This window comes from Phodopus roborovskii, unplaced genomic scaffold, assembly GCF_943737965.1.
Source record: "Phodopus roborovskii unplaced genomic scaffold, PHOROB, whole genome shotgun sequence".
Lineage (NCBI taxonomy): Eukaryota > Metazoa > Chordata > Mammalia > Rodentia > Cricetidae > Phodopus > Phodopus roborovskii.
This window is the reverse complement of record NW_026126585.1, coordinates 11,913,317-11,940,059: the sequence shown is the minus strand read 5'-3', so window position 1 is coordinate 11,940,059 and position 26,743 is coordinate 11,913,317. Positions and strand designations below refer to the sequence as shown.

Genomic DNA, 26,743 nt, shown 5'->3' with positions numbered 1-26,743 from the left:
GACCAAACAGTGTTTTTATTCATCAAGCAATAAGAGAAACATATATACAGAAGGACATCCCCCATAATGCTGTCAACTTGGAAAGCTGTCAGATCACCGGAGAGACAGCCTCTGAGCGTGTCTGTGAGAGAACAGATGGAGTTAACCGATATGGGACAGCTCACCCTAATGTTGGTAGTAGCATCCCATAATCTGGACTGCAAGCTGGGCACAGGATCTATTGCTCTCTGCTTCTGTAGGGCGAACACACGCCACCAATTGCCTTCCTGTCCTGCCAATATGGGTTCCCCACCATGATGGGCAGTACAGCCCAACTGTGAACCAAAAGAAGCCTTCCTTCTGGGATTTTGTAACAACAATGGCAAAAGTGACTAATAAACAACCAAAAAAAATTGTGTCCATCCTCAGCAACAGTTAACACTTATATATCCCCCAAGAGGGGCAAGGCCCCATGAACCTTCCCCACCTCCACTACAGAGAATTAATGGCTCTGCCTAGTGCAGGCTTCCTTCCTGCATAGTGTCAAACCTACCAAGAGTTCAAGAGGGTGACGTGTCACTCCTGTGTATGCCGTGTGTGTACCATGTGCGTGCCATGTGGATCACATGTGTGCTGTGTTTGTGTACCATGTGTGTGCTTGGCATTCTTGGAGGTCAGATGAAGGCATCAAATCCTCTGGAACTTGAGTTCAGGTTGGTTTTGATCTACCGTGTGTGTGTGTGTGTGTGTGTGTGTGTGTGTGTGTGTGTGTGTGTGTGCTGGGAATCAAACCCAGGTCCTCTGGAATAGCATCCAAGGGACGTGTGACCCCTAGAGGACAGTGTTCTACATCATGTAGTTCTTGTCATTGGCTTTACTTAGCATGCAGTCTCCCAGCTTATCCCTCTTGTAGAGTGTGACACAGTTTCCTTCTCTCTACAGGCTGAGTAATAGTCCATGTGGTGTATCCACCCCAGCCCACATCAGTGACGTTCCCATTGCATTACATTTTGTGAGCAGGACCCACTCTGCTGTGTAATGGGGTGGGTGCCTGTGTCTCTGAGAACCAGCTTCCAGTTCTCCTGGAGAGAGGGAGAGAGGGTGTGTGGTGCTTGCTTTAAAAGGGAAACTGAGTCCCCTACGCAGCCCTGTGATGAGTGACTGTAGCAGATGACATGGCCATGCGTGTCCCGCCCATCATTAGGAGGTGGGGTCAGCAGAATGCTAGTTTCCAACATCCTGGATCTATAGCAAGTAGGATTGATAGATTCTTTTAAACTTTCCAAAGTGATTGCACCATCCTAAAACCCTGCCAATTAGTAAAAACAAACAAACAACTCCAAACAGTATTGGCTAATTTAAACATAGATTCATTCTGTGTCAAGGAGCTGCACAGGAGTGAATGCAATGCATACAAAAGTGAGAAGAGAGTGTTGGTACCCTTAGACTGGAGACACAGGCTGCTGTGAGCATTTCCGTGTGGGTCCTGGGAACCAAACACCACATGAACACTGTGTCTTTTACTGCTGAGCCATCTCCGCAGCCCCGTCTCTTTGTATACGAACAGTGGCCGTGTAGAAGGAGGGTGTGTTGGGCAGAGTTCTCTAGAGGAGCAGGAGTGATGGAAGGGGCATACATGACAAGGTGTAGTCACTAGAGTAGCTTTCATGGTGTGAGCTGGGTAGCCCACTGGTGGCCATCTGCATACTAGAGGGTCTGAGCATTGGAGCTGCCTGCACTACGAAGCTGGATGCCCGGGGTAGTGATACCATTTTTATGCAACTTTCCAAGAGGCAGGAACTTTTTAACTGAACCTCATAGCCAAGTTAACGACACACCTTGAGGTCACTTAAGACCTGGCCTGAGAGCCTGCTGTGTGCTCAGCTTGTTTGTTTAACTTGTCATAAAGAGAGCAGCATCCTAGCCAACTTCACTCACCTTGTTCCGGTGTAACCAACGTTTACTACCTAAAATAATTCATAGCTTTAATCTTAAATTATGTACTCTTTCATGCCCCTGACTGAAAGTGCTGTGTGTGTGTGTGTGTGTGTGTGTGTGTGTGTGTTCATTTGCTGAGACCAACCAACAAGTTGAAAGCAATCTCGTACAACAAATGTCTGCCATAAATATGGAAAATAACATGGCTGTAACTGGTAGCTCATTTTGAAGTACTGTTTATTTACTAGGTACTTTGGGGTCAGTTAAAGTCAGAATAAGTGGCTTAATCCTTGGGGGGGCATGTTAAGAGGCTAAGAGCACCAGCTGCTCTGCCAGAGGACCCGGATTTGATTCCCAGCACCCACGTGGCAGACCACAACTGCCTGTAATTCCAGTTCCAGGGGATCTGACCCCCTCTTCTGATCTCCAAGGGCACTAGGCATATACACGGTGCACACACACACACACACACACACACACACACACACACACACACACACACACACACACCAGGCGTATACACAGTGCATATACACATATAAAAGCAAAACACTCACACGTGGACATACATAAATAAATATTTCGGTAACAACAACAAAATTCTGTTAAAGGTTTTTATGAAGTACCTCATTCCTTTCCCGTGTGATTCCTTCTGTGTTATTCCGTAAATGCCGATCAAAGACCTTTGTCAGGGACCCCCGCAGGCAACAGGGACAGACAGATCAGATGTACACATGAGAGACAGGATACAGACCAGCCAGAAACCGAAAACTATAAACAAGAGAGAAGTGGAGAAGTCATATTTTGGCTCACTCTTGGTCAAATCCATTCAAGGGGATGTGCTGAGCTTTCTTCCTGTATTACGACACTGATACATTTTGGTGGCCTAGAGTCTAATGCATTTCACCCACACACCTCAGCAGGCCCAGTCTGGTGAGAAAGGCCAGGAAAAGTTTTAGTTGCTGGTCTTTGGTCCACACCTAAAAAACGAAAGAAGCTGGAATCTGATGTCAGCTGAGGAGGGGGGCAGTGGTTGCAGCAGACCATGGGTGATGCAGCAGAGCATGGGTAGATGCACTTATCAGCAGGGGGTGAAGCCAGGCAGGCAGTGCAGTTCTTTCCGGGACTTTGACCACCTGGGCTGCAGATGGTAGGTGCCTCCTGCTCTGGGGGAAGGGGGCTTTCCCGCTCAGTTAGTCCCCAGTAGAAATGCCCCCACAGACCCGCCCAGGGGTGTGGTTCTTATTCGATTCCAGATCCTCAATAACCAGGGTTAACCCTCACGGTCGACTGCGACTTTCACCGAGATTGAGATTTTCAACTGTGTGCTAAGAGGAGAGGAAGAGTCAGGGAGTCGAGTCCGTTTGTAAAGGAGAGGGTCTTCAGGTACTCGAGTGTCTGTCCCAGCTTCGTTTCTGCTGCTGTGATGAAATACCTTAATAAACAGCAGCCTATTTGTAACAGCGGAGAATGAATTTATTCCCTGACAACTTCAGGTGACAGCCTTTCGTATCAGAGATGTCACAGTGGCACCAGCTTGATCCGGCTGGCCATGTCACATCCACAGCCAAGGGCAGAGAGGGATGAGGGTGTGTGCCAAGGCTCAGTTCACCTTTCCTACTCTTTTTTTTTTTTAACAGATTGGTTACTTTTTTTATGTGTGTGTGTGTGTGTGTGTGTGTGTGTGTGTATGCATACTGTGTGCACACAGGAACCTATGGGAGCCACATCCTCCCCTGGAAGTGGAGTTACAGACAGTTGGGAGTGCTGGGAACAGAACCTGGGTCCTCTGCTAAGAACAGTAAGCACACGTAATTACTGAGACATCTCTCCAGCCCCTCCTTAGGCAACGCTCCTTCACAGTGTTCCGGGACTTCACACATCATTTAACAATCAAGGCGGTCCCTCACAGACATGCCCCTACAGCAACGTGATCTGGGTAATTCTTCATTAAGACTCCCTTCCCAGGCAACTCTAGGTTGTTTCAAGTTGACATAACAAGTCATCACAATATCCGAATTGCTCTAGGAGGGTTGAAAGACAACAGCCAGCTCAATGAACAGTCGAGAACGGTTAGAAGTCTTGATCGGGCCATGAAATGTTGGTCCGAAACGTTAAGAACCAGCTTCTCTAGGTGTTCCATCTGTTGGCACAGACTTTGACTGTTCTGGTGGGGACTGATAGTCAGGAATTTGCATCTGACCCAGTGCTGGCTGGATGCTCTATCTGGGATTGACGTTAAAAAAGAGGTTGGGCAGAATTTGTGGCAACGAAACAGGTATTATTGTCATCGGGTAATGAAGGAAAAGAGCCAACAAGTCAGGCGTGGCGAAAAGCGGGAGATACAAGGCCTGAGAAGTCAGGAAAGTGCCCCATGTCAAAAGCCACACATGTGATCTCGTGCATCTGTAACCACAGAGCTTCTGGTAGCCAGGGGGTGGGAGCCAGGGGGTGGGAGCCAGGGGGTGGGAGCCAGGGGGGTGGGAGCCAGGGGGTGGGAGCCAGGGGGTGGGAACCGGGGGGTGGGAGCCGGGGGTGGGGTGGGAGCCAGGGGTGGGAGCCAGGGGGGTGGGAGCCAGGGGTGGGAACCAGGGGTGGGAACCAGGGGTGGGAGCGGGGGGTGGGAGCCAGGGGTGGGAGCCAGGGGTGGGAGCCAGGGGGTGGGAGCCAGGGGGTGGGAGCCAGGGGGTGGGAGCCAGGGGTGGGAGCCAGGGGGTGGGAGCCAGGGGGGTGGGAGCCAGGGGGTGGGAGCCAGGGGGTGGGAACCAGGGGGTGGGAGCCAGGGGTGGGAGCCAGGGGGTGGGAACCGGGGGGGGGGGTGGGAGCCAGGGGGTGGGAGCCAGGGGTGGGAGCCAGGGGGTGGGAGCCAGGGGGTGGGAGCCAGGGGGTGGGAGCCAGGGGGTGGGAGCCAGGGGGTGGGAACCGGGGGGGGGGGGTGGGAGCCAGGGGTGGGAACCGGGGGGGGTGGGAGCCAGGGGTGGGAACCGGGGGGGTGGGAGCCAGGGGGTGGGAGCCAGGGGGTGGGAGCCAGGGGTGGGAGCCAGGGGGTGGGAACCGGGGGGGTGGGAACCGGGGGGTGGGAGCCAGGGGGTGGGAGCCGGGGGGTGGGAGCCAGGGGGTGGGAGCCAGGGGGTGGGAGCCAGGGGTGGGAACCGGGGGGTGGAAGCCAGGGGTGGGAACGGGGGGGGGGGGGATGGCTATGAAGCCATTCAAAAGAACCACACACTGGTAAACGCCAGTGTCGGTAAGTAGGGAAAGCCTGGGGTAAAAGAGCATGTAGTCTCTTCTAGCTTGTTTTAGAAATGGCTTTTACATTGGTATACTCTTGTACTTAAGGACACAAAGGGGATGGGTAGCAGGGTGACCACCCTTCCAGAAGAGGGATTGGGATTAAGTGACGGAGGAACATGTTTCTTTATATCCTTCCAGGCATGTCCAACCCACATGGGGTGTGCAACACAAGATAGCTATGGATGTGGCCCACCACAATGTCACACACTTACGTGAAAGGTTGTGAGAATTTTGTGTGATTTTTTTTTCCGGTGACTACTCAATTGAGCAGTTCTTGAGTGACAGATTTAATTTATTTCTATTATTGTGTGTATGACTGTGGAGGGGGGGAACATGCATGTTCCATGGCATATATGTGGACGTCAGGGGACAACTCTATGGAGTTAGTTCTTTCCTTCTACCTCTATGTGGTGTCTTAGTTAAGGTTTGGAAGCTCTCCAAGTTTAACCTCCCTAAGCTTTTCCTTCAGTGACTCGAGCAACACAATCTTGCAGTCGTTTTTGTCCAAAGAGCCCGCCAGGCATAGCCTGCTTTCTTAAGGCGTCTAGAACCACCATCCCAGAGGTGGGACCACCCATAGTGAATTGGGCCCTCCCACATCAGTTACCAATCAAGAAAATTCCCCACAGGCCAGTTTGGTGTGGGCATACCCTCAATTGAGATTCTCTCTCCCCAAGTGATTGTGGTTTGTGTCAAGTTGACACAAATGATCTAACACACTTTAGGACTTAGGGCTTGCAAACAAGTGCTTCCATCTCTGGAAGCCCTAAGAAACAAGTCTTCTGCCCAGTGGGGCCCAGAGAAGCCTTAATTATTAACTTGACATCTAGAGTCATCAGAAAGGAGGAGTTTCAACTGAGAAATTGCCAAGGTCAAGTTGGTCCGCAGGCATGTCTGTGGGGGAGTGTTTTTATTGTTAGTTGATACTGGAGGGCCCAGCTCACAGCCTGTCCTACTGCTTATCAGGCAGGGGGTCCTGCTAGGACCTGTGTAAAAAAAAACTAGGTAAGCATGGACAAGTAAGCAAGCCAAAGAATGAGCTAGCAATCAGGGTTCCTCCTTGGTACCTGCCTTGAGCTCTTGCCCTGGCGTCCCTCAGTCAGCTGTGAGCTGGAAATGTAAGCCAGATAAACCCTTTCCTCCCTGTGCTGCTTTTGGCCAGAGAGCTTTGTCGCTGTAGCAGTAAGAGAACTAGAACAGCACCCCTGTAAGTTTAGACACTGCTATGCAGTACTCTTCTGTGATGGACAAGGAGGCAAGAGGCTGGGGGCAGAGCTCAACCTTAGAGCAGTTGCTTAATCCTGGGTGCCCTGGGTACCATCCCCAGCATCAAAAACAAACCAAGTGATTTTCAAATGAGAGAAAGGTATCAAGAGAGGCGGCGGGGAGGTGCTCGTTACATAGGCTGTGGGGGAGAGTTGGGTGTACTACGTGAGAGACTTGGCAAGGCTGAACCACACTGGGAATTTCACGCCTGTCTCAGCCATTCTCAGCCCTGTGCACCTTGTAAGGCCACAGGAAGGACAGCTTCCTGCTGCTGTCAGCTGCCAGGGCCACCGGGCTGCTTGCCACGGAAGGTACAGCCTGGTGCTCTGACATTTTGCGTAGGATAGCGGCACAGGTGGGGCCCCACCCAGCCTCCCCAGGCCCAGCTGTCTCCCCGGGCCATCCGGCAGCTCCTCGGGGAGTGAGAGGTGGCAGCAGATGGGGGCCATTGCTCACTTGTGCAGGCTTTCCTTCCACAACTGAGTCAGCAAGGCAGCCCAAAGGCACTGTTCTCCAGTTCCAAAGGTATGTGCAGATAGCAGAGTGAATCTGAGTGTTCCGAAATGGGCGTTCTTAGAGGTTCGGATCCTCCATGTGTGTTCCAAGTGAGATAAATGGGGCGTAGCCGTGCCCACCCAGGGAAACAATGTTGCTCTCTTCTTCAATTTGCAGAGCAAACGACTTGGAAAGGCCAAGAACTCCCACTTAACAGGATGGCTCCAATGGTGCCTGCCCTTTGGATGCCTGGCGCCAGCTCGTATGTGTGTGAAGTTTGGGAACAGCTCCAAAAACTGAAAAAGAAAAGTAGCTGATGCCAGGCTATCGGGGTGGCTCAGCTGGTAAAGGTGCTTGCCGCCAATGCTGCTGGCCGGAGTTCAATCCCTGGGACCCATGTGGTGGAAGGAGGGAACTGACTCCTGAAAGTTGTTCTCCAACGATTGCCACGCCAGAGCTGTGACGTGTGTCGCTCACCCAGAATTAATAAGTAAATGTAACAAGTATTTGTTTTTTAAAGAGAAGTATTCGATTCACCAGAGAGGTTGACAGATCGGGGTTTTGCTCCTGGCTCTGGAGCTGACAACCTTGCAGCTTCCCCAGCTTCTTACGGGGTGCTTGATCTGCTTTGGGGAAGTGAATCAGAGTGTTCCAGTGCTCTCCACATCACAGCCGCCTTGGGCGTGTTTTCTGTCAGCAGCGGAAGCTGCTCTATAAGAATGAATAACTTCCCAGGTGCCACTGACTGCTGGTACATGAGCCACGAGGAGCCTTTTAGGGTAGTCTGAGCCCACTTGACTTGAAGAGTGGGTCCTGCCCTCCTGCCTTTGCTGTTAAAACCCTTTCAGAGTCAAAGGAAAACCTTGTCAGGACAGGCGTGAGGCTGAGTGCCGTGTGTGTGTGTGTGTGCGCGCGCGCGCGCGCGCGCACGCACCCTGTGTTGAGGTGTGTATGTGTGCTCTTGTGTGTGTGTGTCCCCGTGTGTGTGGTTAGAGAAAAGCGTGTTTAGTCTTGCTCCCTGTTAGCACTGAAATGTCACCTCCAAAAATACATGAAATAAGGCATGATAGCATTCCTCTGCACTCCCAGCACTCAGGAGGTGGCGGCAGGAAGATTAGAAGTCACCCTTGGCTATGTAGTGAACTTGAGAGCAGCAGAGGCTGGAGGAGATCCTGCCTCAAACAACAAACAACCAAACAAAGCCAAAGTTTGGGAGAGAGTTGCCCCAAGCTTTAAATGAAGATTAAAAGCCTCTCCCTTTTGTGGCTTTCTTGGGGGGGGGGGCAGTGAACAGCCAGAGTTGATGCATCTCTCTCTTTCTGTTTCATTTTGTTGTTGTTGTTGTTGTTAGTTTTTTTGTTTTGTTTTTGTTATAGAGGGGTTTTGGACTTGTATAATAACACCTCCCAACATTTACTCTTTGGCATCTTTAGCCAATAAACATATTTGCTCCTTTTATTTTTGTTTTTGTTTGTTTGTTTGTTTGAGATAGGCTCATGTAACCAAGGCTGGCCCCAAACTCACTAAGTAGTTGAGGCTGACCTTGAACTCCTGATCCTTCTGTCTTCACATCCCAAGTGCTGGAATCACAAATAGAACAATGTCTGGTTTACGCAGGGATAGGGATTGAATCCATAAACTTGTTCTGTCTGTTACTTGTTTTTATTGCTGTGATAAAACACACGACGAAGGCAGTATAAAAGAAACAGTTTAACTGGGATGATGGTCTGGAGGGTTAGAATTTATGATGGCAAAGCGAAGGCACGGTGTGGGTGGCTAGAGCAGCAGCCGAGAGCTGGTATCTCTATCTGCAAGCAGGAGGCAATTGGCCTCAAAAACCACTCCTACAAGGCCACACCTACCAATCCTTCCCAAACAGTGCCACCAACTGGGACATGCACTACACTCATACATACAAGGCAAATGCTCCACCAACTGAGCCTGGCCCCACGAGGTTCGTTTTGTAACAGTAGACTCTTGTGTACTCAACTCTGGCTTGACTGTCTGTACCAAGCATTCTGTAAGACAACTGGGGGGGATGAGACCAGCCAGCTCCATTCCCATAGACCTAAAATGAGAAGGTGCCCAGTGCAGTACTGACTGCAGGGGTAAGGAGAACTGGTAAACAGCGCTCCTGGGGGTGGGGGTGTGGGGATATCTGTGAAGCTGGGGGTCAAGGGCAGCCACTTCTTAGAGACGCTCCTTAACCTGGTACTGAGGTTGGCTAGAAGGAGTCTGTATGGACATACTGCATTCCTAGACAGAGAGTTAGCCATGGTGTGCTTAAGCTGGCTGTATTTGAGAGTCAGAAAAATGAGTTGCCCAGGCTTGACCTCAGCAGCGGGGTGCCTCACAGCTGGGGCCTCATGAGCCTCGGGAGGAAATTGTGATTATAAGAGGACTGGGAAGCCATGGGCGAGTTAATAAGCCTTGGGGTGAAGTGCCCTGGTTATAATTAATGGTATGAGCTCAGCTGGCTTGCTATCCAAGAAACCTAACATGGTTGTGAAGACGGGAGGCTCTGTATTGTTCCTTAAGAAGAAGAAAAAAGGATGAGATTCATTTGTGTGGCCAATTACTGCTGTGGTACATATGGGAAAAATAAGTGCCTTTAGATGAAATCAGATCTTAAAGTGTTCCCTCACCCATGGTTACCCTCACCCCATCCCTCCACCCTCCTCTGTGCATGGCAATCACCACGAGCCTTTGGTGCAACATGCTTCCAGCATATTTCCTTTGCAAATCAAATCGAACAGACAGATGTATGCTGTTTGCGCACGTGTGTAGCTAGGTGTGAGAATGGAAATTAGACCTTTCTCTACATTCTGCCCTGTAACCCGCTTTTCTCCCTACTTAAAGCCAAGAACATCTTCCAGCTCTCTTTCGTATTTTCCCAATCTGTTCTTTCTAGTGACATCAGAGTTTGGCTATTGGCACTATTTTACAGTCTATTGGGAAGGTCTGAACTGCTTCAGCTTTTGTTATTTTAAGGAGTGACACCTCCTGGCTTGAGTATGAATCCTATATCTGAGAAGTAGGGTTTATTTTTCTTTAATGGGAAACAAGGGCTGGAGAGACAGCTCAGTTGGCAAATTACCTGCCACACAAACATGAGAAACCCAATTCTAGCCTGAGAGGCTCCTTTTAAAAAGCTGGGCGTGGTGGTGTGTGCTTGTAAACCCAGAACACGGGAGGTGACCATAGGAAGATCTCTGGGACTCTCTGGCTAGCTAGCCTGGCCTATCTGATGAGTTCAGGTCAGTAAGAAACCTTGTCTCAGAAAAGCTGAAGTTAAACAAAGTGAGGGCTGGGGGGGTGGGGGGAGATGGCTCAGTGGTCAAAACAAATGTTATCCTTATAGAGGATGGGAATTCCATTCCCATCACCCACGGCGGGCAGCTCACAAGGTATTCCTGTGTAACTCCTGCCTCAAGGGATTCTGTACCCTCTTAAGGTCTCCACAGGCACATTACACTCACACGCATTCCCACACACAGACACACATACATGTAATTAAAATATAAAATCTTAAACCAACCGACCAGCCAAGCAAACAAGCAAAACACAGCTAAGGTATGAGGTACCTGAGGAAGGGCACCTGAATTGTCCTACAGCTTCCACATACACCCACACATACACACATGAGCACACACAGAGACAGTTAAGCCATGAGTTTTAAAATCCCTTAGTGTGTCTTGGCCCAGACTGCATTCTGGGTAAGAAGGAAAGCTGTTTGGGGCCACAGTGTGGAATAGACCTGAGACCCATCAGTCCCCAGGCATGGTAGGCGGGTTGTTCACCACTGATCTGTGATTGTGCATAGAGTGGCTGCAGGAACTAGAAATGCTGCCAGCCCCAAATACACACAGGGATGAGGAGCATATGTAGGAAATGCTAAACTCACCTATTTTATATGCGCGTGCAGCCGGGCCCACTCCCCAGGCGCTCCTCACTGTGCGGGCACAGCTGCAGGGCGGACTTGGTTGCTTTGCTTAATGTCATGAGTAACTAAAGCAAGGGACTGGGCTCGCAAACAAAAGACTACACAAAGCCAGGCTTGCTTTGCTCACAATGAACCAGCCATTCTGCTTTTCCAGAGATGCGGCGGCTGTCTGCAGCCACGGCGGGCACGGTCAGAATCAAGTACACACTCCTCTATTATGGAATTGACATTTGCAAATATCACATCCTATTAAAGCAAAGGAGGGTTGTGGGTGGGGGAGACTGGGCCAATGAAAGCTTTGGGGAGAAAGAAAGGAACCAGAGTCATATTTCCGTCCGTGTTGTTTCTGCCTTGAAACAGTTTGTCAAGGCTGGCCTGGCTCAAATGTTAACGGCAAGCCTGACAGCATTTGAGGCTTGGCATGTGCTGTGTGGAGGTGGGCAAGGGAAGTGATCAGATTTTGGGGAGTAGTCTCTTTGCTCATGCTGCCCCCCCCCCACTGTAACAGCAGGGGCTGGAGTTAACCAAGATGAACGCCTTCTACTTGCAGACCCTCAGGGATAGAAGGGCAGGGCTTTGGGCATGTCAGGGACAGTGATCGGGGTTATTTGGTTTTTAAATGTTTATTTATGTGTACAGATGTGCACGCATGTGCCAATGTATATGTGAATGCCCTCAGAGGCTAGAAAAGGGTGTCAGACGCTCTGGAACTGGAGTGGCAGGTAGATGTGGGCTGCCTGACATAGGCGTTGGGAACCAAACCCCTTCAGTGCTGAGACTTTTCTCCCGCCCCAAGCTTGTGGTTTTGCGATAAACGTATATACGACCGAATCAGCCCAGTTCACCAGCTTCCTTACTCAGATCCTAAGTACTCACCGCTGCTGATCTCTTCCAACTCAGCTGGGATATTAGAGCAGAACACACATTTTAGATGGCATTTAATTAAATGAGTTAACACGATTTCTCGCAGCTCAGGCTGCCCAGGATGGCCTTAGGGTTCTGATCTTCCTGCTTTCACCTGTGAGTGCTGGGATTACAGGCATGCAGGGCCACACCAGGCATGTAGTGTATGTGGTGCTGGGGATGGACCCAGGGCTTTGTACATGTGGCATAAACTGGGTTTCATCCCACGGCTCCTGAAAGGCCAAGTAGAGCAAATACTAATCCTCTTACATCCTTCTATACATAGTAATCACACTGTGATAGAGCTGACAGTAATAATAATAATAATAATAATAATAATAATAATAATAATAACAATAATAATAATAATAATAATATGTCCACTAAAGCTCAGAATAACCAGAACATTATTGAGGAAATGCTGGAAGATGGGTGAATGTTTTCTTCTTGGATTCTGCGTTTTATGACACTGGACTGGTCCATTTCAAAGGAGGCAGGATGGAGAGGTAGGTCAGTGGTTAGGAGTACTTACTGCTATTCCAAAAGACCTGGGTTCAGTTTGCAGCATCCATATTGCAGAACTCACAACTGCCTTTAACTGCAGATGCAGGTGATCTGATGCCTTTTTCTGGCCTCCAAGGGCACTACACTTGTGTGTACAAACCCACATAAAGCTGTACATACATACATGCATGCACACACACACACACAATTTTCTTTTAAAAAATCATCAAAGGAAATGTGTGCTATGTGCATTTATATGTATTAATGCTTGTGTGTCAGGGAAATTTATTGTGGGAGAAAGTAAATTTGCACATTAGCGACTTTCCAGACATAATTACTTTGATTTATTCTCCTCCCAACCCTAGAGGGAAGGCCAGGTTATTAGATTTAGTTCCACAGAAGACATCTGTTAGTGAGTTAATGAAAAAGCCTGAAAGGCGTTATTCAGGCTCCTTCCTTTCTTCTACAGCATAAGAATGGTTTTGGTAGGTTGATTGAAGGAGGCCTTTTTTAAAATTCCTCTGAGATCCATTTGGTTCTGGGAGGGCAATCATGAGGGGTTTTGTTTGTTTGTTTCGTTTTGTTTTTTCCTTTGTCAGTTGCCCAAATCTGAAAGTATCTGAGGTAACAGGGGATGAGCTTTAAAGGCAACAGCTGGGGGTGTTGATTTGAGACTCAAATGCTGCATTCATTACTTACTCTTCATGTCAGGGTGACAAAATACTGACAAGCAACTTAAGGATGGAGGTGTTGACTTTGGCTCAGAGTTTGACAGTCCTGTCAGCCCATAGTGGCAGGAAAATCATAGTGGCAGGTGAGGCGGCTGGCATCCCCAGTCAGGAGAAAAAAAGAAGGCAAGTTCTGGTGGTCACGTACTTTCTCCCTCATATTCGGTTCAGAATTCAGCGTATGTGCGAAATGATGTTGCCCACCTCAGTCTGCCTGATCTAGACACGTTTGCACAGACACCCCCAGACCTTTGCCTTCTAGGTGATTCTAGACCCTCGAAAGCTGACAATCAGTGTTACCTCCCGCAAACGGGGACATGAATTCCTCAGGGATCTTGGGAAGGGCTGGACTGGCTGCTATGTTGGAAGCAGCCTTGGTGACCACTCAGTGTCACTTACCCAACTGCATTTCTATCAGTTGGGTAACAACCCTGCAGTCCCCACTTGAGTGCAAGTAACTTTCATTTTTATAGCTCTCCAAAAACCACTTGTAAAAGTGTGCGTGTTCTAAATGCAATGGGGTTTCCTAGTTTTTCAGTTTGCGTATATTCGCTTACAAAGAGAAGCGTGCCAGTGTGGAAAGAAAGCTCACCTTTTATCCTGCCATCTGGAGAAAATGATGAAGGCGGATTTTTTTTTCCTTTCCATCTCCGTTACACATGCCCAGGTTCACATGCTACAGAACTGGGTCCCCGCTGTGTGTCTGTCGTATACCCTCCCTCTGACTCCATGGACTTTTCTAGAGAGAGGATTCTTTGCAATTTAAGAACTCTTGATGGACTCAAAGTGTCCATGAATGTTGTGACCTCTCCATACACCGTCTTCTCTTCCAGTAAACCGTGTGTGGGCTGATGACACAGCTCGCTCAGTTGGTAGAGTGCTTGCTTACAAGCACCAAGCCCTGGGTTCAGTCCCCGGTATCACTTAAACGGTGCCCCAATTTCAGCAGGCAAGAGGTTAAGACTGGAGAATCAGTGCATCTTTGATGGCGTAGTGAGTTTCTGACCAACATAGGTGTGGTGGTTTGAAAGAAAACGCTCCCCAAAGGGAATGGCACTATTAGGAGGAAGTGTGTCACTGTGGGGGCGGGCTCTGAGGTTTCTTTTGCTCAGTATGACTGTTTGTTGACTTCCTGTCACCTGCAAGGTGTAGAACTCTCAGCTCCTCCTCCAGCACCAGGTCTGCCTGCACACCGCCATGCTCCCCACCATGATGGTAATGGACTGAACCACTGAAAGTGTAAATGAGCCACCCCAACTAAATGTTTCCTTTAAAAGTGTTGCCATGGTCATTGTGTCTCTTCACAGCAATGAAAACTGTAACTAAGACACTAAGCTACGCGAGACCCTGTCTCAAAACAAACCAAAACCAAAACCGTGTGCGTCTTGCTCCTGTTACACAGTGTGTGTGCTCTCTCTCTGTGTGTGTGTGTTCATGATATACAGCATCTAAGATCCTTGCACAGCTTTGCATATATTTGGCTATTTTCTCAGATGGACTCTCTGATCAGAATTGTTTCACATATCACTAAACTATCCTCTGAGGAGATTATGGCCAGCATCAGGTAATTCCACTTAAAGAAGCAAACTGCTACCACTAAAACTAAAATGGCTTTTAAAGCCCAAATTGATTGCTTGACTAATCAGGAGTTTCTGTTGCGATTATCCGGCTAGAGTTTAGTTCACCCAGCTGCATGCTGTCTTTACTCGTCTTTGTAGAAACGTTATAATGGGGTTGGAATGCAGTGATGGCTCACAGGGTAAGAGGACTTACTGTGGAAGCACGAGGACCCAAATTTGAATTTCCAGCATCTCTGTAAAAAGGCCACATGTGCCTATAACCCCAGTATCGAGAGGCAGAGAGGCTGGAATAAAACCACAAGATTCTGGTTCAGTGAGAGACCCTTTCAAGGCAGAGAGAAGTAGAGAAAGACACCTGATGTCCTATTCTGCCTTCCACATGTGAGTGTACAAACACACACGTCTATGTGCACAGTGATGTGAATGTATCCTCCCATAAAACACACACATACACACACACACACACACACGCGCGCGCGGGTGAGAAACTTGCTGAATGAAAATAGAGCAATGGCCTGACTTACTAGGTGGGGGAACCATGGAAAAAGAAAACAAAATTCCTCTAGCCCCTTTGTTCATGATGAACCTGGGTGAGATTTTCTCCTTTTGAGTATATGTAACTTGAAGAGTAGCCATCCGAGCATCTGAATGAAGCAAGTCTTTCCACGGATTCTCATCTCTAGGGTCTACTCAGGTATCTCAAGAATATTTTCCTGCTCTTTCAGGCAAGTTCTCTACACTAACTTAAATGATGGTTCAGTATTTGGGAAGATGTACTTGGGATCAGGCTACTGTTATAGTGGCTGGTGCTTCAGTTCACCGTTCTATAGCATGCGCGCGCGTGTGTGTGTGTGTGTGTGTGTGTGTGCGCGTGTGTGTGTGAGCGTGCGTGCTATGCTGCTGTGATAAAATATCCTGACAGAAAGCAATTCAGGAGAGTAGGATTTATTTCCACTCACAATTGCAGGTCACAGCCCACCATTGTAGGGACGTCACACCAGTAGGGGTTTAAAGCAACCGATCACCTTGCATCCACAGAGAGCAGAGAGAAATGGGTGTCTGCATGATAATCATTCTGCTGGTATTTCCTGTTCTTATGCAGTCCAGGGCTCAGAGCTGGGCAATGGTGCCATTAACTTTCTGGCTTTGTCTTCCCGCATCCATGTACTACATTAAGACAGCTCCACAACTCACTCGCCCAGAGGCTGACCTGAGCTAGACCATCCTCTATGGAGGTGTCTTTCTGGGTGATTCTAGGTTGTCAAAGCTGACAGTGAGAACTAACCAGCAGTGTGTGGCGGAAGCTCTTGTTCATATTGCAACTGATATATCCCAGTCTTTACAGAGCGGGCGGGCACCAACTCCTACCACCCGCTGTTATCTTAAGCATACGGAATTGCATTAGGAAATGCTGCTTGCGAGAGGAGACGCTGACGTTAGAAGCCTGCCACCAGGTCTGGTGGTATGCGTGAACTTGCAGAAGCTCTTCCCTATTTGTGTAAGTCCCTGATGTGCCTTAAAATTACTCAGTTAATTAATGGTGTCTGGAAAGACACCATTAACAGCTCAATAGATTCACATGAGCATATATGCACATATACACACATGCATGCATGCACCACATGTATCTTCATACCTATGCACACACATGTGTAAACATAAATGCCATATATGTACAGACACATATACATAAATTAGCACATATATGAACATGCATGACTGTGTACACACATAGTTCACATACACATATATGTATGTACATACACATAAATATACCCATACATCATCATATACATGCACATGTCTATACTAATGCATATGCTTACATTTCTATACCAATACATACACATCCACACACATATATGTATACATATATATATGTATACATCCAAACAAATATTCCTAAATGAAAGTGAAATCTGGGGGGGCTCTAGCTAGGAGGTGCAGTGCTGGTGTGGCACATGTAAGGTCATGGGTTTTGTTCCCAAACACTGAAAAACAACAACAGCAAAACAGAAAAACAAATTCCAGAAACTTGGTAATGGCCTGTCCCCCATTGTCCGTCAGCCCTGGATCATTACAAATTTGAGCACCATGTCCCAGCCTTTTTCCTGTTAAGGACTTTTTTTTTTTTTTTTTTTTTTTTTTGGCATGTGACCTTTTAACAAGCTGGTGGATAATTCCCTAATTGATGTTTGGTGACGGTCACAGACATTCCTCCGGCCCCACCTCCTCACACAGCTACAAGCCACTAAATCAGCCATGGTTGTAAATTGCATATCTCTTTCACGGTTTTGAATGAGGAGCCTCCCCCCACCCCACCCCCACAAAGCATGTTAATGGTTAATAAAAGCACTGTGTACACAAGCGTCAGTCTTAAACACAAGACCCTCATTCTGTCACTCACTTGACTACCTTTGGTTTAATAGGGCAGATTGAATGCGGAGCTGTGATTACCCATTGCCTCATTAAACAAGCTCTGTGAGGGGTGGGGTCAACCCTCCCCATCTGTCAGAAGGCCAGCAGGCTGGAACTTAGGGAGGGGACGACCTACAGGGCTGCTGTAAGACACCACACTTTCCTTTCTTTCAGCAGGCATGGGATTTGATCTTGTCCCTCTTGTTTTTTTTTTTAAAAAAAGCAAACAGCATAGTAATTCAGCATCATGGGCAGACCAATTAGAGCAGAACAGAGCAGTTGAGATAAGCCCGTAGAATAATTATGGGGTAGTTATAAGAGCCTTTGCCTTTTATTGCACCCTCAATCATTTGGCCCCTGGGGCTGGCAGTGTGTCTATACAAGGCTGTGTATTTTGTTGACAAAGCAAAGAATGAACAGTGTCAGATCTGTGACCCCAACAGTGGTCTCCATGCATGTGCCCTGGTTGTGAGACTTGGTATAGGGGTAAATACCATCCCATGCACACACAAAGTTCACAAGGATTGGAAACTTAAGTTGATGTTAGCACCCAGAATATTTATAATTGCTGTTATCACTGTCATTATTTCTTATTATGACCATGTTTTATTATTTTCAACTAATCTGTGTAGTTTCGTCTCCCTTTGGAGCTACTCGGGAACAGATAAGGGGAAGCGGATTCCCTTCCATTGGCTGAGCCTTCTTCTGTGTGTGGGTGTGCATGCAGCTGTGTGTATAAAGAAGCCAGAGGTCAGCTCAGATGTGGTTCCTCAGGAATTCTCTCTCCACCTTTGTTTTTGAGACAGGGTCTCTCACTGGCCTGGAGTTCGTTGATTTGGCTGGGCTAGCTGGACAGCAAGCCCCAGAATCCTTGAGTCTCCCTCTCCCCAGGGCTGGGATTTCCAGCAGGCACCACCACACCTGGCTTTTAATGTGGGTTCTGAGGATTGACCTCAGGTCTTCCTCGTACTTGAAAAACGAGCACTCTCTGAACTGAGCCATGTCCTAGCTCATCGCTGTCTTTTAAAGTAGTATCAGATCCCGTGCTGAAAACCTCTGTGCGGGAATTCACTTACCACAGTCAAATAGCTGCCCCTAGCCCGCAGATGATGGAACTGGGCAAAGAGGATTTATGCAGTCTTCCTGAGGCCAAGGGGACTGGAAAACTCTGGTGCTGTAATCCGGCCCAGCACTCTGTTTCCCCAGCCTGGGCTCTCAGTAGCTTTCTCGTGCTTTTACAGCACAAAGGCAGTTCACTAGAGTATAAACTTCCTCCATGCTTAGAAGTTACATCATTGTGAGAGATTCCATTAAATTAGGGAAAGGATGTCTTCATGGAGGCGACTACATCCTTAATCAAAGCTTTAACAAACGAATCCTTTGGGGGGGGGATATTGATTCGGTGTATTATTAATATATCGCATATACGTGTGTGTGTGTGTGTGTGTGTGTGTGTGTGTGTGTGTGTGTGTGTGTTTGCAGGGATGCTCTCTCCCTGACCTGGAACTCACTGATTCAGCTAGGCTGGCTGGCTAGTGAGCCCCAGGGATCCCAGTACTACCTCCTCTGGCTTGTATCACAGTTGTGCCCCACTGAACCGGCTTTTATGCGGGTGCCGGGGCTTGAACTCACAGCCCCATGTTTGAGCAGCATGCATCTCCCTAACTGAGCTATCTCCCCAGCCCCAGAACTGCATTTTTAAGGGGAGCCTTAGCATTTTGTGACTCTAATAATGAATTTCAATGTAACTTTAAATTCCAGAAGTTTTAGGAAGTAGCCCCGTGAGGCTAAGGCTTTTATATTATTAACACACTGGTCTCCAGGTTTTAATGTTGCGAAGCTGCAGTGTATTGCTATTTGGAATAACTTTCCCATGAAGGAGGGAGATAATTCCATTGGTAAAGTGCTTTCTTGCAAATATAAGGACCTGAGTTCAGTCTCCAGAACATAAATGTGTCTTGGAAATAAGTGCTTGTAACCCCTGCCTGAGGAGGTGGGGACAAAGGGCATTCCTGGGCCTCTCAGGCCACCCAGCCCAGCCTAGTTGGTTGTCTCCAGGCCAGTGAGAGACCCCGTATAAAAACCTGATCAACGGAGTAACATTTGAAACTCCTCTGACTTCTACACACACACACACACACACACACACACACACACACACACACCAAACCAGCTCTTCTTCTCCTCCTCCTTCTTCTATTTTTTGTTTATTTATTTATTTATTTTTAATTTTTTTTCGAGACAGGGTTTCTCTGTATAGCTTTGGAGCCTGTCCTGGAACTCACTCTATAGACCAAGCTGGCTTCGAACTTACAGAGATCCGCCTGCCTCTGCCTCCCAAGTGAGCCACCACTGACCAACACAATATTTTTCCTTAATGTTTTATTTATTGTCTGTTCTTTCCTGTCCTGCTGGGAACCACCAGCCTTTCTTCAAGAGTAGAATATGTAGGTCACAGAGAAGGTACAGAAATAAATAAGAGCTGGCCACAAGCCTGGCGCACCTGATCCCCTCCAACAGCCCTCTTGTAAGTTTTGTGGAAGAGAACCTACAGTTTGTGGGTGGCTTCTTAGGAAACTCATATTTCCCCCTAGCTTGCCAGTGAGTAAATAATACCTACTCTCCAGTTCTTGCATTTTGGTTGTACAAACAAATCTGTACCACAAACCTGTTGGCTTAAAATAAAAATCGTCAATGAGCCAGAAATCCCATTGCCACATCCAGACTAGAATTTCAGCTTCAGGCTTTTTGAGAGTGAAGTTAAAGCTTCTCATTTTTAGCAGAAGGGAAGCCATTGTTTGCTATGCATCTTAGTGTTAATGAATGACACAGAAGATCTGGAACCCAGGAAAGGACTCTTGATTCTTGCCCAGTTTGCTGTCTTTATCAATACTGAAATTCATGTTAGAAATGAGGTGTGCACACTCTGCATGAGAGAAGTGTGTGTGTGTGTGCGTGCGTGCGTGCGTGCGTGCGTGCGTGCGTGCGTGTGTGTGTGTGTGTGTGTGTGTGTGTGTGTGTGTGTTTGGGTCTGGGGTGATGGCTCAATTGGTAAAGCAGTTGCCTAGCAGACACAACAAACTGAGTTTGATCCCCAGAATCCACATGAGAAGCCAGGCAAGGTGATCCCAGCACCTGGGAGACACACAACCCTAGGGCTGGCTGGCCACCAGCTTAAATTACACAGTAATAAGCTCTAGGTCAGTAAGAGCCTCTTTGATCAAAAGTGGGTGAGACATGAGGAATGATATTCTCCACATGGACAGACATACAGACACACATATGCATATACACACACAATGTGTGTGTTTATTTAGATTGGCAGATAAATAATATCTAGATAAAGAATAGCTTCTATTCGAAAGCCTCAGGTTTGGACTTCAATTGTTAACTGGCTTTCTAAATCTCAGTAGGCCACAGACTTCCTTAATTCTTGGGTCCACACTAAACCCCGTCTCTCAAGACCTCCAGCCAGTCCGATGTGATATAAGACATATTCCTGGTGGCATTATGGAAAGAAATCACCTGTTTTCCATATCTAAGGGCTACCAAGCTTTAGCCCCAGGGGATTTGTCCCCCAGAGGACATGACTTCAAAGAGGACAGGTAAGGACAGATTTCACTAGAAGTCCCAGGATGGCAAGATTAGATAAGTAATGTTACCTTGAGTATATGATGCATGCATAATCTCATTGACAACACTGTACGAGCCAGGGTTCTCTAGAGGAACAGAACTAAGAATGGACATATATTAAAGGGGATTTACTGGATTGGCTTACACAATACAGTAGGGAACTCTAGCAATGACTATGTCACACTGAAGAGTCAGAGAACTCAGCAGCATTCAGTCCCCGATGCTGGCTGTCTCTGCAGTACATATCTGGACCAGAGGACTCCTGGAGAGCATCTGTTTTCTAGTCTAGGTTGGAAGCCCCTAAATGTGGTCCTAATATCAGTAAAGGAATACAGCAGTGGTAGAAACAGGAAAATGAACTTGCCAGCAAGAGGGAAGGCAAGCAGGCAAAATTAAAAACAAAAAACAAAACAAAACAAAATTCTCACTCCTTTATTTGGGGTGAGTGACAAGCACATTTAGGATGAGTGTTCCTACTTCAAATAACCTGATCAAGAAAATTCCCTTCAGTGCTACCCAGCAGATGACCTTCCAGGTGATTCTAGATCCAGTAAAACTGAGAGCAAAGGTTAGTCGTCATGGACAGATGCATCACGATACCAAAAGCGAAACGTTCCCTTTCCTGCTCCCATTTTTCTGACAGGGAAACTGAGTCTCAGAAAAGTTGAATGGGGCTCTCTCTAAGCCACAGGTCCTGAGGCTATGATTTGCCTCGGTTGAAAATATCTGGAAGGAAGTGCTCATATTGACCACATACAGACCTTTTCCTGTCAGTGTTGCTGAAGCCACACACCACAACTATTTACCCAGCACTGATGTTTAATGATTGGCTCCGGGTCACAGCACTTTATCAGTTTTGATAATCGTTTCTGTGCATTGGAATGAGTCCCTGTCCTAGTTAGTTCGAAATGTAGAATGCGTGAAGCAATAGTTCCATAGCCCTGTGTCATGCATGCATCCATCCCTCTTGAGTTCTTCACACTCCCTCTTGCTTCCCATTCTCTCTCTGGTGACTGAAACTGCACTCTATTCTGTCAGATCAGCTTCAAAACAAACAGGAATTGAATCAGCCGGCTGCCAGCCAACCGCACTGATGGGACTTGGTTGCTTAAACTGTCCCTTTGTGGGACACTGAGAGCCCTCATGTTCAGATCTGAGGAAGGTTCCTGTGAAGATTCTCCTGTAAAACGCTTTTTCTTTAGGGGTAGAATCCCAGAGGTGACTCAAAGCAAATGAATGATTTAAGCCAATTAGTTTAACTGCTATAATCAAGTAGCATGGGAACACTGGAGACAGGGTTACTACAGTGATGCTGGAGGGTGTGTGTGTGTGTGAAGCAAAGCCACTGACTTCACTCACCAGGGCATACTAGGGAGCATGTATACTGAGTGCTGAGCTGGGCACGTGTTTGGGGATGGGTGGGTAGGGCAAGAGCGTGCATGTGGGGGGGGGTGGGAGAGAAAGAAAGAGGTCAATGTTTTCTTCCATCATCCACCTCGTTTTTTTTTTTTTCCTTTTTCCATTTGTGTGTGTAATGTGGTATGCATGCATGTGTGTATGTGTTTTGGGGGTCCAGCTCAGGTCCTCATGCTTGCAATCATGAGACCAAACTAGCTGGTAACTTCAGCTTGAGTTAGTGTCATCGCCACTCGGAGCTGGCAGAGGACACAAGCGCAGTCACAGGACATCTGGCCAGTCACTTGTGCGTGTCCTCCGTACAGAGGCACTGCAAATGGCCTTGCCTTGCAAATGGGACACGTAACTGAGAGTGAGTGGATGTGAGTGATGGTACAGTTGCCCACAGGCCTGCCGGGAATCCGCCCCCCCCGCCCCCCCCCGCTTGCTTATGATGTAAGTCTGCTCCCTTTCCTCCGCCAGAAACCAGTCCTGACCATGAACTAGTTCGTAGTCACCGGACCTCTGTACGACCGTGGCAGGCATGCTGTCTGATCACAGGGTATTTCTCCTTCTCCACATGCTCTAACACTGCCCTGTCCCTCCCGCTTTTGGGAGGCAGCATTTCATTCTCCTGCCCTTCCCCCTCAGCAACCCATGATTCTCCTTTAGGCAGCAGAATTCTCTGGAAGTGTGCAGCCTCCATCCCAAGACCCTGCAGCTTCTGACTGATTCTAAGGGAGCCCTTGATCCGGGGGAAGTCAGCCAGTGTGTGGGAAGCTTGACTTCCCCTGGGGACACTGGTCAATCAATCTGGTCGACAGTCCTCACCCAGCTCAGCCCTCCAGCCATCCCTGTTCTGGAATGGATCATCTAAAACAGTCTTTGCCGGCTTTCATTTTGGCTTAAAGTCTGTAGGAAGAGGGACTGGGGTTGTAGCTCAATTGATAAGAGTGTTTAGTATGCACAGAACCCTGAGTTCCATCTCCAGCACCCCATAAACCAGGAATGGGGATGCACGTTTGTCATTCTGGCACATGAGAGGTAGAAGCAGGAAGACCAGAAATTCAAGGTCACCCTTAGCTCCATTTTAAGTTGGAGGCCAGCCTTACATGAGACCCAGTCACAAAAACAAACAAACAAAAACAAACTGCAGAAGGAGGATGGTCAGCCCAGCATGGAACAGGTACCTTGGTTCAGGTAGGCCATTCTGACCAGCACTCTTCCTGCCTGGGATGCCCCAGCACGGGACCCGTTGCCGTGGATTGATGGATAAGGCAGGTTTGGCCCAGCTATGCTCACAGCAGCCATTGCCTGAGTGAGTTCTTGAAAATGCAGATCTAATCGTCTTACTCCATCATGTTCAAAGCAGCTAGGCACCCCATGGCTTCAGAAGAGTATTTGTACAGATCAGCTCGACGCAGAAGGCTCCGGGGTGGTGAACCACGCCCACCACTCTACCAAGCTTCTCTGCTAGAACCCAGCGTGGACCTTTACCTCTGGACATTTATCATGATCAGATTTGTGTCCAAGGCTTAAACTCAGTCTGTGTGCCGGCGACTCCCTAAGCATGTCTCCACCTGGACAGTCTGAGCTCCGGCCATCTCAGAAGGGGGCTCGGTTGGTGGAGTGCTTTCCTAGCATGTATGAGGGCCTGGGTTCCACCCCCAGAGTCACATAAACCAGGAATGGTGGTACACACTTCTCATCCCACAACTGGGAGGTGGAGGCGGGGAGGATCGGAAGTTCAAAGTCATCCTCAGTTCCCTGGAGAATTCAGGGCCAGCTTGGGCAACATGTGGTCCTGTCTCAAAATAAGAATACAATAAAATGCTTTTGCTCGGACGTCTGAGAGAAGTTGCTCTAACTTAGTGTGTCAGGAACTGACCTTTGCATCTTCCCTGTCAACACCCACTCTCCCTGAAGTCTCCTCCATCTCAGGGAAGGACGGTTCCGTCGGCCCATTCCCCAGGATTTGAAGCCTTGCGTGTCTTTCCTGACTCCCGTTAGTTTTCGGACCATCCTTAACCAAACCTGTTCACCGCAACTTCCGAGCGGCTCTCTCTCGAGTCAGAATGTCTGCAGACTCATTCCTCAAGTTTACCATCCTGCTTGGCCTCCACCCTCACCTGGGTTTTACATCATCCTCCTCGCTGCTCTCGCTGTCCGTCTGCTAAAACACGCCACGGCTTGTCATTTCCCAGCCCCGGGGCCCCGGGGCTTCCCATCCTGGAGATCCCACACCCTATGTGGCTCAGGTAACTCAAAGGCTTCACCCTCTATGCCCCCACCCCACCTCACCCATCATGCTTTTCATTTCCACTTCGTCCCTTCCCTCTCCCCTCAAGGGCTCGCTGCATCGCCATCTCGTCAGGGAGACTTCCACCTTGAAGTCCTGCCTTCCTTCTGCCTGGAAGGTTCTTCCCCCAAGCAGCTATGCCTCTTATTCTTGAGAATGGCTCCTGGCACCAAGTGGATGTGCAGAGTTAACGAGACGAAGGAAGGAATCGGGACGTGCCCCCACACTGCCCTTTCCAGGGCACACAGGCTCCTCTTCGTTGTTGAAATGGTGCCTGCCTGTGTGTGTACACACGTGTGTACACACACAGGAGTTCATGTGACTTCGCCTCCCCACAGTGCTGGGGTCACAGGCCCAGTCTGCTCCACCTGACGTTTATGTAGGTGCTCAGGGTCCACACTCACGCCTTCATGCTTGCATGGTGAGAAAACCCGCCATGCCAGCTCCCTGGCCCCTATGGGCCCCATTAGTGAGCTCCTTTTGATTTGTTCAGTCAGCTGGCCCTGCCCTTCCAAGTGTGATTTAAATGCATGTTTCTCCACTTCTTGAAGAGCGGAAACATTTGAGTGTGTCACACTCTAGTGCTTAGCTGCCAGGAGAGAGGGAGAGCGGGTTACTCTTTCCTGTGCGTTCCCCCCAGCAGGCCGCTGGTATGTTCTCAGCAAAGACCGGGAACAGGTCTGTGGTAGATTCACTCACAATTTCCTTCTAGCAAGTTCTCAGATAATGTGGATTCTGGCCACACACACACACACAGGTCCCATAGGAATCTCAGCTCAGTTTTGAGCCTCCAGTTGGGGATTGCGTAGAAGGGTATTGGGCCATTTGCTTTACTGAAGGAGTGTGTGTGTGTGTGGGGGGGGGGTCATTTGTTTTCTCTAACTCAGGAAGCTGAGTGGGGGTTTAGGAGGGAGAGAAAAGGCGTGAGTGTTCTTCTGGGGTAGACTGGGTCCTCGGGGGGGGGGGGGGCCTTTCACTCAGTAGGCCTGGCTGTGCAGGAGAAGGTGGGTGTGTGGAGGGAGCGATTCCCCTCTGCCTTGCAGACCCATGGAGAAGTAGTCTCCTTTTCTCTATTTGCTTCTGATCCAGGTGTTCTGGAGAGTGATGCTCTGGATAGTCTAGAGTGGTGGTGTTCATGTGACCTGGTAGTCATGTGACAGGATGCCCAGAGTCTTTGTCGAATGGGCTGGTTGCAGGGAGGGTCATTAGTTAAATCAGGTTCTATCTCTCCTGCTATGTGTGTGCTGTGTGTGTGTCATTTGTACATGTTCCTAGGTGTATGTACATGTGTATGTGATCATGCGTGTAGAAGCTAGATATTGACATCGGGCATCTTCAACATCTTTCTACTTGGTTTTGTGTTTGCTTTCATATTTAATGTTTTAAAAAAAATTCTATGTGCATGTGTGTGTGTGTGTGTGTGTGTGTGTGTGTGTGTGTGTGTGTGTGTATGAGCCACATGTATGCGGGTGCCCTCAGAGGCCAGGAGAGGGCATTGGATTCCCTGTGCTGGAGTTGCAGTTGACTCTGAACTGCTCCGTGTAGATCCTTAGAGAAGAATCCAGGTACTCTGGAAGGGCAGTAAGGCTTTCTCACTGTGAAGCCAGCTCTCCAGCCCCTGTGCACGTTGTTTTTGAACCCTGACCTCTCACTGACTGCAGAGCCCACTGACTCAGCTAGTTGGTTGGCCAATGCCCCAGGGATCACCCTGGCTCTTCTTTTGGGGGGGCGGGATGCTGGAGATTCCAACTCACATCTTCATGTTTGTGCAGCAGATATTTTACCCATGGAAACTTCTACCCTCTGTTTCTAGGTAGAACTCGATGCCTTGCCTTACATGACCTTGAGCCAAGCCTCCTAACCCTGGTCTCTCTGACTTTGTCTCCTCGTGTTAATGAAACACACATCACCCTCCCCATTCATAAACAGCAGAAAAACAAACATCTGGATGTAAGGAGCCCTCCAGGGGATTTGGGAGCTGATGTGCAGAATTGAGAGAGCCTGAGGAGAAAGCTGCTGTGTAAACACAATATATTATTAATATGATGTTAAAAAATAGCATTGTGGGCCTGAGCTATTCATAGCTGCCTTGGGCTGCAGAAGCAGCAGGGTTCTGACACACGGGCCCTAACACAGTTTTGGGAAGCAGGGGCTATGGCTTTCAAGTCTGCAGCACACTGAAAAGAAAAGGAAAGAGAGATTTTAGTCAAAGTTTGAGCACATTTGTGTGCATACTGGTAGTGTATACGGAAGGTATGCAAACCAGGTAGAAGATGTCTTTTAATCTTTTTTTCATTACACTGTAGAGCTACTTTACAACGTGACTAGTTTAGGGTACAGGGATGAAGGTTAGGGGTCCCCCAACCACCCT

General features: G+C 48.3%; 1 protein-coding gene across 2 annotated transcripts in view; it reads left to right on the top strand.

Annotated features, from left to right (window-relative positions):
- The window catches only part of Tmem163 (transmembrane protein 163), a 154,069-nt gene that overhangs the window by 100,221 nt on the left and 27,105 nt on the right, over positions 1-26,743 (top strand). The window lies entirely within an intron of this gene.